We start from the raw sequence: 15,359 nt of genomic DNA, 5'->3' as shown, positions 1-15,359 counted from the left end.
ACATAAAAGTTTTAAAGAATCAATTACATAAGTTCAAATGAGACATATGAACTAGCAAAGTGTTAGAGGAGAAATTGAAACCTTAGAGTAGCTCAAGGCTCACTCTACTTGACTCTTAGGTCTTGAATTGTTGGTGCATCGATAGGGCCAGGTGAAAGGCAGCCTTCTGTGTCAGGAATCATTCGATTACAAAACAAGCAGAAGAGCTCTCAGCCAGGCTTCCTGAAGTCAAACTTGCATTAGGAAATGCACCGGGGGAGCCAAAGCAGCTGCTCACTGGAGCCTTTTTCACTCTTTGGCCACATGGCCACTCGTCTCTGCTTTTCCCTGCATTTGCTTCATCCTTTTTCTCTCTCTGCACATGGGATTGCCATGCTTCTCTGTGGACATAGCAGAAAATGGCCCTATGTAGGCCTGCAAATTGTTGGGAGAGAACGTAATTGGCCCTGTTGAGTCAGGTACCCAGCCCTGGCTGGGTGAGCTGATGCAGGGAGGCGGGGGTGATGTAATCTCCACTTGGCCTCAGGAGAATGCGGGAAGCAGATGTTTCAAGAAGAGGCACGAGCAGGCAGGCTGTGCCTATCTCAGCAAAAGAACAAATGAGCCAGAGTTGGATGAAAGGCCCAGCTTGATGAGTGAGAAGGTTGAAGACATCTGGTTCTACAGGATAGCTCAATATGTAAGTGCTAGAGCATGACCAGAGAATACGGAGCCCATCGAATCGTCAGGAATACCACAGCAACAAATGTATGCTGATGCAGGTGTGTTGAACTAGTGAGTCAAATACCAAATACTCAAATAGTGCTGCAGCTGTGAGTGACGTGAGTTTTCTAACATGGAAACTAGCTCTTGATGAAATTCTGAATAAAATGAAGTCCAATTTTTCCTTGATCTACATGGGAGTTGTGTACTTGGAAAATTCACTGCATACTGAAAGCTTGCAAAAATATTTTGTGTTTAACATGAGAAAATGCAGTTAGGCTGTGGGTTTAGACAAACAGGCTTTTAACCTATGGGAATATCCTGCTGGACAATCTAAACTCTTGCAGAATGAAGGATAATTCTTTATTATGTGGGACTCCCATACACGGCAGCATGCCCAGCATCCCAGGCCCCTCTTTAATGGCAATAACCACCCTCCAAATTATTATGGCAAGCCCAAAGTGCCCCACATTCTTCCAGAGTGCTTCCCAAGGGAAGTGCTATCCCCATTAATGACCACTAGCTTAGAGATGAGTTCGCCTCTGCCAGGAGTGGTCAGTGGGTTACTTCTGCTTTATTGGAAGCTTTGTGTAAGTAAATCCCTTCCAACTCTAACATTCAACAAGCCCATGAGTAAAGCTCATGAAGCCATCACTTGTTCCCCTTCTGGAATATAACAATTTTTTTTTAACTCCTTTGATATTCAAGAAGATACTCAACTTTCTACCAATACTAACCAAGGCTATGTTATTGAGGACAGGACTCCTTTAGCTTCAGATAAGAAGCCACACACAAAAGAGGAATTTACTGTCTTAACTTGGAAATACAAGGGTGGAGCTGATTCCAGAACAACTGGCTCCCGGGATCTGGGTGAGGTCTTGAGTTCTCTCTCTCTCTCTATTCCTCTTTCTCTCTTTCTTCCTTCCTCCCCTCCCCTTCCTTTCTCTCCCTTTCTCCCTCTTTCTCTCCCTTTCTCTTTCTGTGGGCTGAGTCCAGTCTCTCCCCTGGTGATGGGCAGATGGCCGCTGTCCATTCACATTCTATCTGTTCTGTGAAAGGCCTCTGCTTCTCCCCTGCTCCAAACCATGCCCCACACTTCCAGAAGAGAACTACAAGTATTAACATTATGTATTATGTATTATGTATGTATGAACATAAAGTATTAACATTATGATTAGTTGTTTGTTTTTCTTATTTGTTGCCATATCTGAGCAACCAGCATAGCATTGCTCATTTCAGTCACTTAAAAAATACTGAATGAATAGATGGATGAATGAATGAATGAATTGTTCAGTTGGAACTAGAGATTGCCCACGTTTCAGTGCTGGTGTTTCTCTCTGAGACTTTCCTAGACACTTTGAAAACATGGGCAAAAGGCAGCAGTGGTTGCGTGTTCTCTAAGCAGGCATTAGACTGGCTTATGATGCAGAGATGTAGAAGCAGAACAGGAAAAACCCAGTGGGAAACATCGTCTTTACTCCAGATCTATCCATGGAGCTTTTCCATCTAGAATTACCCAAGTTTATCCCCTTCATACTTTGGTCTGAGGATTCCTCAAAGGAGAATAAAATCAGCATTCAAGAAGTTGACTAATTGATTCAATTAGCATATAACTGAGGTCATTTCAACTCATTAGGCCACTTTAAAATTTCATTTTGGTTCCATGTATCTTTCTACATGTTGTTCTTTGTAGTGCACTAATAGAATTAGGCATTGCACTGAGTCATAGTAAAAGGACCCTTCCACATAATCACAGACTCCAAGGCCCATCTATACGGTATGAAGCACTTTGCCACACTTAAAAGTATGACATTATGTATTGTTCTAAACATCTTCCAAGTAATAGGAGTCTTTATTTTTTCTTTATGTGAAATTAAAAAAAAAAAAAAAAGTTAAGTCAGGTTGCATTTAAAATTGAAGCAGGACTGGGTGGGCCAGAAGGCTAGCGTTTAAAAAATGTGAACAACATCCTTAATATAGCTGTTTGTGACTAACCCAGTGGGTGTAACACCCAGGAGAAAACAATAAGCTCACTTATCATGAATTTGAAAAGTTAGAGTTCAGAACTCAGTGCTATTTTTTTAACATAAAAATTATTTAAGGATCTACTCATTTTGTTTAAGAAAAGATTACTGATGGTGGAAAGCTAGGCATTTAAAGACTTTTAAAAGGAAAAAAAGTTTAATGAACAAATCTGAAAAATGCAATCTATGCCTCTATGCCCCTCTCCCAAATTTCATGTCTTTTAAAAATTGTATCATTTGCTAATGATCTTCCTTGGCTACAATTGCTATGGCAAATACAATGTATATCTAACAGAATCAATTCCATGAACAACTTTTACCGTTGTAGCAAAACTGGTCTTGTAGTCAATCCATAAGCACGCTTTGCAAGAATCACTAAAGTATAGCAATAGTTTAATCTACCAATCATCCAAATGCCAGGCAATTTCTAAGCACTTTGTCAATGGTACATAGAACTCTCACAGGACATCATTTGATAGGTATTTCTATTATCACCCCCATTTTATAGATGAGAAAACAAAAGACTTGGAGAAGCTAAATAACCACTCCAAAGTCACACTGCTAATCAGGGTTGGAGCTGGGATTGAAATTTGGACTGGCTGACTTCTATGCACAATTCTGAGTTGCCTCTGTGTTGCCTCTTAGACCTGTGCTGTGTATTTCACAAATACACATACTTCTGTGTGTATGTACAAAGTAGATTGTAGAACTGAGACAGATATTCAACTTAATGATTCCTCTTTTCAATGCAATTTAAAAAGCTACCTTTTTCAGTAACTATGAGTCTTACTATACTAGAGCCATGAATAAGATGGCTGAAAAGACTACATAAACCCAAAGATAAATTTGAGATATGATTTGCACAAGTATGTTGTATAGCCACACTCAGATGGAAATGACTCAAAAACTACTTACATGTTTGCCTCTTTGGGCTTCTGGATCCTGATTCTTCTAATCAGATAAGATTGACCCCAGCTGCAAAAGAAGGAGAACGAGAAGAAAGGAGATGTGAGAATGCCCGAACCCATACTAAATTAACTGTTTTTTCCTATTTTCTGTTATTTCCGACATTTTGGCATCTGGGACCTTGCTGATCATGGAGGAACTGCCTCTCCCAGGGTTAGTTAATTCCTAGAGACCTTGTATAACTCAGAATAGCTCCTACAACTTCAGAGCCTGCTCAAATTATTCAAACTAGCCGATCCTAAGCCTGCTTACCCTGCCTCATGAATACCTTCCTGTGAAAACCACAATAAAGGTTTTTGCCCATGCTTTCCCTTGTTTCTTCTGCTTCTTGACCTACCTATATGGCAGGCCGTGACTCTTGTTTCTAGGAATTTGTGAGTATCAAAAATTATTCCTTTATGTCAGTCATTCCTTTATGTCAGTCATTCCTGTGTGTCTAACCATACTTGATTAAAACAAATCCTGGGTACATTTTAAAACACATATCCTATACAGGTGTGCTGTTTCAAAGGGGCACATGCACCCCCATGTTTATAGCAGCACTATCAACAATAAAGTATGGAAAGAGCCCAAATATTCATTGACGGATGAATGGATAAAGAAGCTGTCGTGTGTGTGTGTGTGTATGTGTGTGTGTGTGTGTGTGTGTGTACACACACACACAGTCATGTATGTATGTGTGTATATATATATGTATATATATATGTATATATATATGTATATATACATATATATATATATATATATATATATACACACACATCAAAAGAATGAAATCTTGCCATTTGCAACTACATGGATGGAACTAGAGGGTATTATGCTAAGTGAAATTAGTCAGAGAAAGACAAATATATGACTTCACTCATGAGGAATTTAAGATACAAAACAGATGAACATAAGGGAAGGGAAGCAAAAATAATATAAAAACAGGGAGGGGAACAAACATAAAAGACTCTTAAATACAGAGAACAAACAAAGGGTTGCTTGGGTGGGGGGGGGGGTTGTGGGAGGGAAGATGGGCTAAATGGGTAAGGGGCATGAAGGAATCTACTCCTGAAATCATTGTTGTATGGTATGCTAACTAACTTGGATGCAAATTAAAAAATTAATTAATTAATTAGTTTAAAAAAATAAAACACATATCCTGAGAGTTAACATGTGTACAATTAATAGATGAACACTGAAATATACTCCTGTGGGTTTCAAGGTTGGTTGTTTCTTCCATGGGCATTTATATAGTGCATCCAACGTGCTAGAGCTACACTGTTAGGCACAGTTTGTGCTTCAGTAACGATCCGGTACAATCACTGCCTCTCTGCTCAGCATTCCGATAAGTGGTTCAGAGACATCAAAATCTATTTAGATGAAAATGAAACCAGGTAGTTCACAAATGGACCAAGTGGGTCATAATGGCCTTCTATCCAGCAGTAATGAAGATACAGAGAACCTGGAATTATGTTCTGACTCTTACATGGCATCTTTGAATTTTTTTTTTTTCAACGTTTATTTATTTTTGGGACAGAGAGAGACAGAGCATGAACGGGGGAGGGGCAGAGAGAGAGGGAGACACAGAATCGGAAACAGTCTCCAGGCTCTGAGCCATCAGCCCAGAGCCTGACGCGGGGCTCGAACTCCCGGACCGCGAGATCGTGACCTGGCTGAAGTCGGATGCTTAACGGACTGCGCCACCCAGGCGCCCCTTACATGGCGTCTTTGTAACGGAACAGACTCATGAAAATTCAAGGCATTGTCATTTATCTCACCCGAACAATTAGCAAATGTGCATTCAACTTGTTCATTAATTAGCTGCAATTGTATCTAAAAGCAAAATGTGACACAAAAGGAATAATCAAGATCTCCAAATTCCAACTTGGTACTAAGGACAAAGAAAGCTTCTTGTTCAGGATTTCTCAAATTGGGCATGACTTCTGTGTTTTAAAGTTAGTGGCTAACCCAAATCTTTATTCCTCTTCAACTTCATGGTTTCTGAGTTTGAAAATAAATATTATATTGAACTAAATATGATGGATATGATGAGATAAAGGCCATATTCACACAATGAAAATAATGAATGGCTCATGCAAATTGTGTCAGTGATTCGCGAATCTTTTCAGTGGAAGATTTATTATCAATGATTGAAAGAGAAAAAAGAAAGTCAGAATACTGGCTGGATTAGACATAGCCTTAATGTGCTCCTAAACACAGTGACTATGAACAACAATTTATCAGGATTTTATAGTCCCTAGAAGGCAGACAGAATTTAACACATAAATGTGCCTCAAATTAACCAGTAGGTGTCACTGTTTAAATATATTGGCAACAGTCTTCCAGAGTTCTGTGTTAAGCCCAAAAGGAAATAATCAGTTTTGAATAAGTTACAACTAGTTCAAACCAATAAAGAGAATGCTTACAAATCCATGCCCTTAATTTATAACCCAAATTAAGTAATGACTTAATTTCTTATTATTAAAATAATTATCGGAAAATCAGTCTAGGCTTAGTGGTGGTAAACCTACAAATTGTTCAAATTTAAATTCAAAATCTTTTAAGAATTAAAAACAAAGAGTCTAATATAACAAGTCTATGTTTCAAAGGAAAGTAAAGGTTCTGCTACATTGTAAGACAGGATTTCAATTTTTAAGAGCTACTGATGTTCTCTGGCTCTATATGTGTAATTCTGAGTGAAAGAAAACATTACTTTTTTACATCTGTTGAAGAAGCTGGTGTATAATTGTATCTACCACCTAGGTACAATGAGTCTTGTGTGATCTTGTCTGTCAAAGGAGATTGTGAATGTAAAAGTGTTTTTGAAAAATTGTAAAGTGGTCTTTACATGCAAGGTAAGACTCCTTCCAACTTGCACAATGTAGTTCTTCTGTACCTCCCACAGTGGATGGCTTCAGAAAAGGGAAGACAACTGAGAGATTTGAAACACCTACTTTTGTGAGAAGGCAATATTATGAGAACAATATTAACTAACATTAGTAATATTATTAATAATACTTATGATTATTATAATTAATAAGGCATTATTATAGTTAATTCAGCCTTACAACTACCCAGTGGGGGTAAATATTATCTTCTCAATTTTGAATGAGAAAAGGGAGACTAGTACCTTAAGAAAATTGGCAAACCTGGGGCGCCTGGGTGGCGCAGTCGGTTAAGTATCCGACTTCAGCCAGGTCACGATCTCGCGGTCCGGGAGTTCAAGCCCCGCGTCGGGCTCTGGGCTGATGGCTCAGAGCCTGGAGCCTGCTTCCGATTCTGTGTCTCCCTCTCTCTCTGCCCCTCCCCCGTTCATGCTCTGTCTCTCTCTGTCCCAAAAAAAAATAAATAAACGTTGAAAAAAAAAAATTTAAAAAAAAAAAAAAAAAAAAAGAAAATTGGCAAACCTGTCTTACCCCAAAGCCCCGATTCTTTCTACTGAGTCACCACACGATTTGAACTTTTATAAATTGAATCGCATTCTCAATGTTTGCTGCATTAAATCAAAATTCAGTTAGTGGGGCGCCTGGGTGGCTCAGGTGGTTAGGTGTCTGATGATTTCGGCTCAGTCCATGATCTCACGTTTCATGAGATTGAGCCCTGAGTCTGGCTCTGTGCTCAGCACGGAGCCTGCTTGGGATTCTCTTTCTCCCTTTCCCACAGCTCCTCCCCACCCCCTCAAAATAAATAAATAAGCATTAAAACAAAATTTTAAATTCAGTTAGAGAATCCTGCTGATCAGAGAAAACCAGTGATAAAACATTTTGTAGAGAAGAAAATAGTAAAGCAAAAGATTCCATCTAAATTGGCATGTGAAGATTATGGCTAAGTAGGCCATACAACTAATCAGTAGAAAACTTGTGCAGTGCGCTAGGATCTATCTGATAGATTCTCTTGTTTCTAGACAGCAGTCTTTCAACATCCTTTCATCCATCTTTGTGGCATCTCAGAGTAATCCGGCAGAATCTCAGCAGTCTCATAGAAGAATATTCACGAGTTTTTTACCATCTCAGCTAATGCACAGTAACTGGTTAATACAAACTAGAAGCCTGATTTACAATATAGTTTTAAAGAAACAAAGTAAACTCCACACTGCTTTTTGCCTATTCTTGCCAGTACTGTTCTATATTTGTGCTTGAACACAGTAATACAAGCACTTAAATAAGCACAGGTCCTTATGTTCAGGCTGGAAAAGTTGCAAATCAATATAGTTTATCTCTTGCTTGGCCTTTATGGTGGAAGAAAGAGGTAGACTGAGTTCAGCTGACCTGGATATTGACTGAATTAAATAATTTTCACCCAAAAATATTTCCTTCCAATTCAATATGCCCCCCTCTCCCAAACCTATATAGATGGACCAAGAGTTTCCATGTTGATAGAGATACTTCCAAAGGCAACACTAATCAGGTTGCTTCTTGTTTCGAATCCTTCAGTGGACTGCAGAGACCATACTTAGCATGGTCTCGAGATGGCTTACCCCACCTGCACCTCTCTCCTTCCCCTCCCAGAGCCCTACTTCTCTTCCTTCAGTTCCCAACTAAAGCTGACTCTTCTGGTAAAGAGTTAGGGCTTCCCACACTGCTCCTTTAGCATCTAGGACATAATTCATGTTTTCTCATTATAAGCGTGATTCATTAAAATCTCTCTCTCACTAGCTGAGCTCCTTGAGACAGATGCTGAGTTATTTACCTGCACATCCTAGGTGTCTAACAGTGACTGGTTTATAGCCAGTTCTCAGATGCTGGCAGGATGCTCATTTCTAAACTACTTAGACATTCTTTCTTTACCTCTTTCCTTCCCTTCTTGAACAATTCAATTCTAAAGCTGTTGATAGGCTCAAGCAAGGTAAATTTTACTTTGGCAGGTCGCAAGTTTAGGGAATTACAAATATGGATAGAAAAACTAAAACAAAATCTATAATGTTGCATCAGAATTGGAGGTATTAGTATAAACTCCTGGCTGTAAAGAGACAAATATAGATGTGTATACACACATACTTCCTAATTCTGTCCACTCAGAGGGCCTGGGAACAGTAACACATCAAAACAATGAGCTTGTCTAGCACTAAGATCTTGGTTTCTAATGACTTTTCTCCTGGGAAAAGGGAATCAGGGATCTTTTGAAAAGGGCTGACTCTGGGGTTGGGTCACAGAAAATAGAAGGTAAGCATGGAATATCTTGGACCAGGAAGGATGGAAGTGCTAAAGAATGATGGAGACATGTTAAAGGTCAGCTCCGATGGATTTCCACTGGCCAAATCTGGGACACTGATCATTGAACAAAGATAGAATGGATTGCAACCATTTATTAAAATAGTATGCACCATAAGTGCATACTTACATTACTTATGATTCCAGAAATAACTGAATCAAATGGAAAGTTTGATGAGTAAGAGGATATTTTTATAGCTTCAAAACATTTCCCCCAAATATATATTAATTACAAAGGGGGAAAGAGTGAATTTATAGTGGTGAAAGTTGGCAGAGAGGCTTAATCAAGTGAATTAAGTTCAGTTAACAGGACACATCAAAATCACTCCCCCTCCTCCCCCCCCCCCCCCCCCCCCCCGATGGAGTGTGAACATCGCATCACTTCTGCCACACTCTTGCTACAGAAGCACAACCTGAATCTAATCCGACAAACCCAAGCTGACAAAGGGACATTCTCCACAGTGATTGGCCTGTCATCTTCACAAGTGTCAAGATCATGGCAGTCGGGAGACACTGCGAAATTGTTACAGATTCAAGAAGCCTAAGGAGGTGTGACAAGTAAATTCAGTACATTACTCTGAACAGGAGAATTTACTATACACGCCAAGTGGTGACTGAAAGAGGTTCAGGGACTAGATGTAGTAAATTATCAATATTAATTTCCTTATTTTAATGGTTGTATTGGAGCATCTAGTCGGAATCTTACTAACCAATGATTTTTTTAAAGTGTTCTTTGCACTGTAGTTGCAACTTTTTCCTCTAGGTTTTAGATTACTTTAATCTACTTTAATTTACTTTAAATCTAGGTTTGAGATTATTTTAAAAAGTCTTGAGAAAAAAAAAAAAAAAGGAAGGAAGGAAGAAAACAACGAGACCATGCCGTTGGTATTTTAAAATTCTAAGCCGGATGCAAGCTAGAGTCCATTTTAGAGCTGGGGTGCCCACTGTCTCCGCCTTCAAGGAGCTAATGGAAGAACTGTGCGCACACAATTCATTTTGGCGAAACGGAAAAAGGTGGTTTAGCCTTGACTTTTCGGCGGAGGGGGCTAACTGTGCTCTCCCGTCGGAGGCGCCCGCCCCGCCCGGCCGGCCCCGGCTCCGCAGCGGGGAAGCGGGGCCGGCTCCGCAGCCGAGTCCCGAGTCCCGAGTCCCGAGTCCCGACCCCGCCTCGGCCCCGCGAGCCTCTGACGCTGCGCAGCCCCGGCCGGGGAGACGCCCTCCGGCCCCCGCCCGGCCCCCGCCCAGCCCCCGCCCACCCCGCGCGCCAAGTCGTCTTCCGCCCGCGGGAAGCGACGCCGAGCGTTATGCGAGTCGGCGGGAGGTGGGAGAAGGGTGCGTCTCTCCCAGCCAGAAGACAGAATTCTTGGGCCCCAGGCGTGGTGTGCTCAGTGAAATGTATACTTTAAAAAGAAATAAAATTTTTAAGTTAAAAAAACCGTAAAAGCAAACATCTACCAGGAGTGGGGTTCGAACCCACGCGGACATTGTCCATTGGATCTTAAGTCCAACGCCTTAACCACTCGGCCATCCTGGTACAGGCGAACGGTCTGCATTTCACTCTTCCTACAAGCCGTATTCCACCGTCCTCGAACCCTCCCGGAAGAGTTTCTGAGGAGACTTTGCCGCTGTTTTCCCGGTTTTCCCACCCCGAGCTGGAGCGACCTCCCCGCCAGGGCCTCGGTTTCCCGCTGCCGCCGCCGCCGCCGCAGCTCACTGTTGCCCCCGGCCCGGCGCGGCAGGGAAGGCAACTGCATCCGAGTTCGGCGCGCTGGCGGCGGGGACGCTCGGCTGGTAGCTCCGAGCAGGACTCGGGCCCAGCCAGTGGTGCTTTCGGTTTCGAGGTGCGCGGGCGCGGGAAACAAACACACTAGTAAACTTCTGGTTTCCCAGGAGCACATTTTGGAGGCGCGGGGGCCTGGCGGGGCAGAGACGGAGCCCACAGGGTAGGGTTTCATTCGTTTTATTCCAAAGTGAATAAACTTCAAGGAATGAGTTGCACGGGCAGCAGCAGAGTTCTCGGACCCCTGTGCTTGTGGGCCGCGTTTCTTTTTAACAAGTCACACAGGAAGGAAGTTTTGTAGAAATTTGTGTCTGTACCACGGGCGGGGAGTGTGGCACAAGTGGCCCTCCCCGCTGGCTGCCGACACCACGGCCGCTGCACCTCTGAGGGCCCTCCCTCTGTTCCCACGACCCACCCGTGCGCTTGGAAGTTTGCGTTCTCTTCACTGTTCACTGCTCTCCCTTCGTTCTGTCCTCTCACTTCCTTTACCAGGACGGCCATTGCATTCCCCGCGCCACCCCAGGACCTCGAAACTACCACAGAGCCACGGCTCGGGAGCCTGGGAACCGAGGACGGTCAGGCAGCCACGCCCTTGCTCCTGCAGTGCAGGCGGCAGTCTTTGCCCGAGAACTTCTATCAGCCTGGAGACTGCGCAGACTCACCTGTGTGGGACATCACCGACTGGCTCTTCACCGGCTAGGTCACATTGTGAGAAACGCATTGTCCTGCTACCTCCTGGAATTCCTGTGAGCCCCCCGGGGACAATGCCGTGACCTGGGGAGGCTCTCCCCCAGCCTCTGAGTCCCAGTCGAGAACACTGACTGCCCCTGAGAGGCCCTGAGGGTAACGACTGGTGGAACTGCCCCCTCCGCACTTTGCCACATAACCCTTGGCATTGCTCTAAGCTCTTTACATATATTATCTAGTTTGATTTAAAACAAAAAACAAAAACAACTCTATATGGCAAGCGTTTACATCACCATTTTCAAGTTGAGAGGCCCAGTTACAAACTCACTCTAATGTAAGAGGCCTCCTAGACTTACAGCCTGCACCTCAAGGGCATTACAGAGCTTTCTTGCCACCAATCTAGCCATCAAATCCTCCACGATCTTCTGGAACATGGCAATATACTATCTGAATGATATTTTCATTCAACCCCAGACTTAGCCTCCCAATGGCCTCTAGTATAAAACCGTTCTGAACTGTTTTCATTACAGGGTACCCCTTAGCAGTGCCTCTTCTGCAGCCTCAAGACTGTATTAAATTTCTGTGGCCACTGTTTAAGGATGGGCTTGGAACACAAGTTAGTCTAGTCAGAGTTACAGATCACTCAGAGCTATTGGAGAAGAGAAAATTTCAGTCTGCGGTGGGACACACGGTATTTTTCCAAAGAGGACCACGACAGTACCTCCCATCCCACGTGTTATTTTATCTTCCTCCACTGTGATTTTGACACCCGTACCATCAATACATGGAGTCTGTGTTCTTCCTCGCTAAATCAGGGAAGCCTTGTGTCTGTGGCAGACAGATGCTACGTGACTTCTGAGGTCATTCACCTTGTTCTCTTACGATGCTTGCTCTGGGAACCCAGCCGCCATACTGTGACAAAGCCCAAGTAGCCACATGTAGTTTTTCCAGCCAACAGCCCCAACCAACGGTCAATATTAATTGCTGCAAATAGAAGCGAGTGAGCCTTCAGTTGATTCCAGCACCTAACCATCAAGTGACCTCACCATTGAATCTTCCCAGCTAAGCACTGAGATCACGGAGCAGGAACAAGCTATCCCTACTGTATCCTTTCCCAATTTCTGACTCACAAAATCTATGGGCAGAATAAAAATGTTACTGTTTAAGTGTGGGGTTTTTTTTCTTTTAATGAATAGTTAATAGTTAATAATTAATAGTTAATAAAAATAGTTAATAGTTAATAAATAGTTAATAAAAAGCCTGAGACTAATAAACTAGAATACTGTTATGGAGCACTAGGAGCACTACACAGAGATAGGCTGTCTGGGAATAAAGCCAACACAAGAAAGCAGAATCCCGAGATGAGGAGCCCAAGGTGTGAGTCCATCATTGAAGTCCTTTCCTACCCCCTTACTGGAAACTAGATTCTGGGCTGTCCTGCCCCTTTGCCAAATTGACATCCTACGTGGGGCTCTCTGGGTAGAGGACAAGTTCCATTCCCCAAATCCTAGCCACCAGGGAGGTTAAGAAGGAAAGTTCTAGCTTCTACCTTAGGAAGCAAGTCTTAAAATGGAGGAAATTCCCCAAACATGAGAAGGGTGTTCAAAAGATGCTGGCATCTGCAAGGCATGACAAATACCCACCTGAGCGTTGGAACAAAATGTGAAAAGCACTGTGCAGTGACGTCTGTAATAACTGAATATTAGAGAGCAAGTGACAATATTAAGGCAAATTTTGCAACACTGAAGTGGCTTCATGTTCAGGAAATTGCATTTGACATACTTCTTATGGGCAAATGTTTCACTGTGCGTGTGTTTATTTATGCCATGATATTCTTTACGTGTTTTTTGATGATTCAAAAATAATGTTCACAAATGTTTCGACATTCCTCCCTTCAAGAGATGGAGCTTAAGTCCCTTCCCTTTCAGTGTGGGCTGAATCTACCGACTCATTTCTAACAAATAGAGTAAAACAGAAGAGGTTTTATATGCAACCTCAGAGACTAGGTCATCAAAAGTCACTGCTGCCATTGTCTTGGTTTCTTTCTCTTGGATCAGTCCCTTTGGAGGAAACCAGCTATCGTGTCATGAGCCGCCCTTTGAAAGGCAGCAGCCAGCAAGGTACTGAAGTCCCACACGAGTGAGCTTGGAAATGGATACCCCCACCCCGTCGAACCGTGCGATAACTGCAGTCCTGCCAACATCTTGACTACAACTTTATGAGAGACCCTGAACCAGAACCACCAGCCAAGCCCTCATTTCCTGACCCTCGGAAACTATGTAAGATAATAAATATTTATTGCTTTCAGCAGCTACGTTTTATGTTATTTTTATGCAGGTATAGATGACTAATAGACTACCGAAAGTTAGTTTTTCTGGCTTTGATGACGTATTCATGAGCATATATTTTGTTTTTACATAGATATTGTAAAAGAATAATCTTGCTGACCCCTATGCAAACACTGCAGTTGGAGTTCCTTTTCCCATTTGTTCTTAACCTCTTGCACGGGATCACCTGTACTTTCCAAGGGCACCCATTTACTTTCCCTTTTCCCCAGAGTCCTGACGGGTGGCTTCTACTCTTACTTCTCTCTTTCTATTTCTCTTTTCAGAATGAAGATATCATGCCTAAAACAGACTCCCATTATAAAAGTTAAAGTTAAAACCCCTTTCCACAACCTTTGAAATCCCAGTCATACTAAGTTGGCACCCCTTGTCCCTTGACGATGCTAAGCCATTTTCTGTCTCTCTCCTGCCTTTCCCATGCTGCTTTTATCTGCCTTATTCTCCTCCATGGCTCCACATAACTCCTCCCTTCCCACCGCACATATAATTGTAAAGTGAAATGAGTAAGTATAAGTTAGACTTACCTGCAAACATGAGTGTACAAAATTTGGGAAGTTCCAAATTAGACTTTAAAAGCATCCTTCTCACCCTGTCTGATCTTGTTTATTATAATGAAAACTAAGGTATGTTTTTAGGAATAGATTATTCTTGGTGACAAGATTTTCTGGTTTTTTGGTAATGTTTATTTTTGAGAGAGAGAGAGAGAGAGAGAGAGAGAGAGAGAGACAGAGTGGGAGTGGAGGAGGGGCAGAGAGAGAGGGAGATACAGAATCTGAAGAAGGCTCCAGGTTCTGAGGTGTCAGCACAGGAGCCCGATGCAGGGCTTGAACTCAGGAGCCCTGAGACCATGACCTGAGCTGAAGTCAGACACTTAACCAACTGAGACACCCAGGCATCCCCAGGATTTTCTAAGTACTCATACATTTAAATTTTTGCCTCAAATCTCATGAAATATAGTACACATATATTCTATATAGTAAGCAGAATATAAAATAGATTTTTTTTGGGGGGGGGGTGCGCCTGGGTGGCTCAGTCGGTTGAGCGTCCGACTTCGGCTCAGGTCACGATCTCGCGGTCCGTGAGTTTAAGCCCCGCATCGGACTCTGTGCTGACAGCTCAGAGCCTGGAGCCTGCTTCGGATTCTGTGTCTCCCTCTCTCTCTCTGCTCCTCCCCTGTTCATGCTCTGTCTCTCTCTGTCTCAAAAACAAATAAAACATTTAAAAAAAAATAGCTTTTTTTTTTTTGTCCATAAGCAAGTGTTGTCATTATGACAGCAACAATTTATCTGAGTCTTAGATAAAACAAGAGTTAGCAGGACATCATAACGTAAAGGTACTGTTTAGACTGTGGAATCAATAGACCTAGTTCAAATTCTAATTTTTTCTTAGCTATGTAGGCAAAATACTTAACCTCATCAAGTCTTAGTTTCCTCACCTGTAAAATGAGAATAATAATGTCTACTTCAAGAAATGTGAGAATTCAGTGAATTAATATATGCAAAATATCTAGCAGTGTGATTGGCCGGAGGTAGCCTCCTGTGGTATGGTAGTCAATATTTGTTACTTTTTGAACAGCCATTCCCATTTTGAATTCAGGTAAGGTAGACATTGCCCCCATCCCAGGGGACAAATTATTATTTGTCAATTATTATTTGTCAAA

At 42.3% G+C, this 15,359-nt stretch overlaps 1 protein-coding gene and 1 non-coding gene across 2 annotated transcripts in view; one reads left to right on the top strand and one right to left on the bottom strand.

Annotated features, from left to right (window-relative positions):
* Window positions 1-13,664, top strand: part of LOC123609962 (formin-like protein 5) — a 59,403-nt gene extending 45,739 nt beyond the window's left edge. Inside the window, exon 3 of the mRNA XM_045500940.1 lies at window positions 13,412-13,664. The gene's annotated coding sequence lies outside the window, so the exon portion shown is untranslated. The remainder of the gene's footprint in view (window positions 1-13,411) is intronic.
* TRNAL-UAA lies at window positions 10,340-10,421 on the bottom strand. The gene has a single exon. It is a non-coding gene; the product is annotated as a tRNA-Leu (tRNA).
* Window positions 13,665-15,359: the final 1,695 nt, after the last annotated feature.

Source organism: Leopardus geoffroyi, chromosome B2, assembly GCF_018350155.1.
Source record: "Leopardus geoffroyi isolate Oge1 chromosome B2, O.geoffroyi_Oge1_pat1.0, whole genome shotgun sequence".
NCBI lineage: Eukaryota > Metazoa > Chordata > Mammalia > Carnivora > Felidae > Leopardus > Leopardus geoffroyi.
The sequence above is the reverse complement of the archived record's forward strand: the minus strand, read 5'-3'. Positions and strand labels throughout refer to the sequence as shown.